At 40.9% G+C, this 3,865-nt stretch overlaps 1 pseudogene; it reads left to right on the forward strand.

Moving 5' to 3' along the window:
• Positions 1-1,375: 1,375 nt before the first annotated feature.
• LOC101581337 lies at positions 1,376-1,954 on the forward strand (annotated as a pseudogene).
• The last annotated feature ends 1,911 nt before the right edge of the window (positions 1,955-3,865 follow it).

The following is a 3,865-nucleotide window of genomic DNA, read 5'->3' on the forward strand; positions in this document are numbered from 1 at the left end:
GCAGCCCTATCCTCAGCTTCCCTATATCCCAAATGAAGGGTTAGACAAAATAATATGATGGGATACTTTACAGAAAAACCTGTTTATTGCCCTCAACTGTGATTAATCACAGTAAAATGAAACAGGTTGTTTTAAATTGGGTGATACTTTTTCTTTTATGTACATCAGAGAGGGTTAGAAGTGTGTTATTTGAACTGTACTGGTTGGGCTTGAATCCTAGTTGTATCACTTAGTTTCTATTTACTTTTAGCTCAAGTAGATTTTGCCATTCTCTCTACAGTTCCCTTAACTGCAAAATCAGGATGCTAACTGGATCTACTTCACAGGCTTGTTAGTGGATGAAATGGGTCAATGTATGCAGAGACTTAGAACAATGCCTGGTATAGAATTATATTCATCAGGAATTACTATTTGTTGTAATAAAATGTGTATCATTCATATTCCAGTATAGGATAAAAAACTTCACTAGTTATTTCAAATGAAAATATGTTCAATATGGAAGATTAAGTGTTGATGAGGCAGGGAAAGGTGGAGGAATGAAGTTAGATTGGATCACTAGCTGAGGACCCTGCCATGGTACCAGCATCTGGAGATTGGGAAGCTGCTCTCCTCTCATCACACTGAGGGAAACTCTCCATGTAGCATGTTGAGTTTGAAATGTCTCCAGCAACAGAAGGATAATCTCTGGCCCACTTGGGGACTCCATGCTTCATAGGAATGCACCACATTGGTACAATTTAATTTGCATTCAGAATGCTGGCTATGAAAGTGTCTGGAAAATACAGCAAGTACTTAGTGTTCCCTGAATATGGGAATATATTCAAAAGGCAGCAATGCATGCAAAGTATGACATCAACTGCATCTGGTTCTATCTGCCTAACTTCAATTTCTTTTCAGTGGCCCCCAACTTGGAATCGAGAACTGTCTGATACATAACTTCATTAGTCCTAAATACAACTCCATTTCTTATATTGCCATTATTATCCCTGATTTCAGAAGAGACAAGACAGTTAGGTGGCTTTCCCCTGTTAAAGTGATGGAACTAAGTCTGATTTTAGGTTATCAGGCTTCAGATTCTGGGTTTGTCCACTATGATCTGTTTGATGTTTTAGAACTGTGCTCTTTGGACTCCTCAAGAACTTAATGGAGAAAATCCAAGGGCGCATGCGCAGAACAGTTCCCATGGCCCTGCTTTTGCGCTTCTCCCAAGAACTTGAGGAGATTTCCTATTGGACTGAGAAGGCCTCTCATCAGCCTGAGGAGTGGCAGCCTCAGGCAGAGCCAGCTCTCAAGAGGAGGAGCTGCAGCTGGAGCCGAAATGGAGCCCAACATGCTTCCTTGGTACAGGAGGATGCCCCTGCGGATCCACATCAGGATGGCTAAGGTGGACCCCAAGAAACCAAAGGGCAAGATGTCTGCATACGCCTTCTTTGTGCAGACCTGCAGAGAGGAGCATAAGAAGAAGAACCCAGAGGTCCCTGTCAATTTTGCAGAATTTTCCAAGAAGTGCTCAGAGAGGTGGAAGACAATGTCTGGGAAAGAGAAGTCGAAGTTTGATGAAATGGCCAAGGTAGATAAAGTTCGCTACGACCAAGAGATGAAAGATTATGGACCCGCGAAGTGAGGCAAGAAGAAAAAGGACCCCAACGCTCCCAAAAGACCACCGTCTGGATTTTTCCTGATTTGTTCTGAATTCCGCCCCAAGATCAAATCCACCAACCCTGGTATCTCTATTGGTGATGTGGCTAAAAAGCTGGGCGAGATGTGGAATAATTTAAGTGACAGTGAAAAGCAGCCGTACATCACCAAGGCGGCGAAGCTGAAGGAGAAGTATGAGAAGGACGTGGCTGACTATAAGTCTAAAGGAAAGTTCGATGGTGCAAAGGGTCCTGCTAAAGTTGCCCGGAAAAAGGTAGAAGAGGAAGAGGAAGAAGAGGAGAAGGAGGATGAATAAAAAAACTTGTCTCCTTGTGAATCCCTTAGAGTAGGGGAGCACCGTGACTGACCGTTTCTTAGGTTAAATGCCAACCGGATTGCGATGGTGTAGTCTCTCAAATGCTCCGGAAGTTGGCGGTAGTTGCTCAACGTGGCCACGGGGGTCCAGAACGCTGTGAAATTGTATCAAAGCTGTACATATTTCCAAACATTTTTAAACTGAAAGGCACCCTGTGTTCTCCTCGCTCTGTGCACTTTGCTGTGGCTGTGAAAAGGCATTTGGAGATGTCCCTGGCGTTCGTTTTTTAAGTTGTAAGGTAGTATTAACTGTAACGTCATTGGCTAGAAACCCTGAGTTACCAACTGTACGTATCTAGAGTTTGTAAAAAGCAAAGCAACCCAGGCGAACCCTCGATGCTTCCTGCCTGGCACTGAGGCCGGGGTGGGGGGGGAGGGGGCAAATGCCACTGAGAAGGGACCTTCGACCTGTTGCTGCTGTGGCTGTGGCAGCGTCCATCAGCTTCTGTATATGGTGACCTAGCGTCCTGCTGCCCTGTCTTAGCTGGGGACTGAGAGGGCCAGCTGGCATGAGAAGTGTTTGGATTCGTTACTGTTTTGTTTTTTAGTTAAGTGCTAAACTATTTGTTTTCAAGATGTAGAACTCTTCATTGGCAAAGAGTCAGAGAAGATTCAAGAAGCTTGTGTACTTAAACACGATTTGCAATGTTGTGTTATTTTTTTGTATGTTTAGAATGCTGAAATGTTTTCCAAGTTAAATAAACAGTATTACGTTTTTTTAAAAAAAAAAAAAAAAAAAGAACTTAATGGAACAAGGCCCATTCAACTCAGCTTCACTCATTGAACTACATGACTTGAAATAAAAATGATTTTAGTGAGAATAATGAAGTTTTTAAGAATTTAATCAAATAGTCTGAAAACCATACTGCTGAATGAAAAGTTGGTCTTGGGCAAGAAAGCATAATAAAGGGTATAAACAGTATTGGTATCTACTACTTCTGGTTGGTTAAATGCTTTTGATCTTATTCAAAGCAGGCAGAGGATAATAACAAGCTTGGACAGCTAACTGAAAAATTGTCACGTGCTATTATGTATTCAAATAACTCTTCTAAAAATTGGGAATCTTTATTTCAACCAAATTCTGATTTCTAGGATTCCAAGAAATACTGTAATTAATCTACTCCTGATATAACTTGAATATAGATTCTTAGAAACATTTTTAGATGCTTATTCATTTATTTAAATGTTGTGCACATACCATTTGCTGAGCACTCTTCCATGAGCTGTTAACATAATGTGGAAAAAGTTCAAGGCCCTACTAATTGTTTGATCCTCTGAAGAGGATGAGCAATTAACAAGTAATTGTGTGAACAAACTCAGAGTAGTTTGAAAATTACTCCAAAGAGAAAATAAGGTATAGTGAAGAAAGAAAGTTAAGAGCAGTTTCAGTGAAGTTAGCACTAGACAACTTTGTAGGAAATGACATTTGAGCTGAGACCAGAATGATGGTGGAGAAGGCTTCGCATGTGGAGACGTAGGGAAGAGTGACGCAGTCAGAAGAAATAGCAGATGCAAAGGCCAGATACAGGAATGACTTTCGTATAGTGTTTGAAAGGAAGAAGAGTGAATGAAGTCATGAAAGAGGCAGAATATGGTAGGGGTTAAAGTTAGGGAGTTAGACTGAAATCACACAGGATTTTACGAGCAAAGTGTTGCATGTGGCTTTGATTTCTACTTGGACAAGAAACTATATTATTATTAGGAGGGCTATGATATAACTTAAGTTTTGCTGAAAAAAAAATCATTTGGCTTCTGCATAGATACTCAGAGTAGTAGAACCCGAGAGCCCACCAGATGGGTATGAGTTCAAATAAGAGTTGATGACATTTTGAATTCAGACTAAAACACTGAA

This window comes from Octodon degus, unplaced genomic scaffold (genome assembly GCF_000260255.1).
Source record: "Octodon degus isolate 3935 unplaced genomic scaffold, OctDeg1.0 scaffold00009, whole genome shotgun sequence".
NCBI classification, from domain to species: Eukaryota; Metazoa; Chordata; class Mammalia; order Rodentia; family Octodontidae; genus Octodon; species Octodon degus.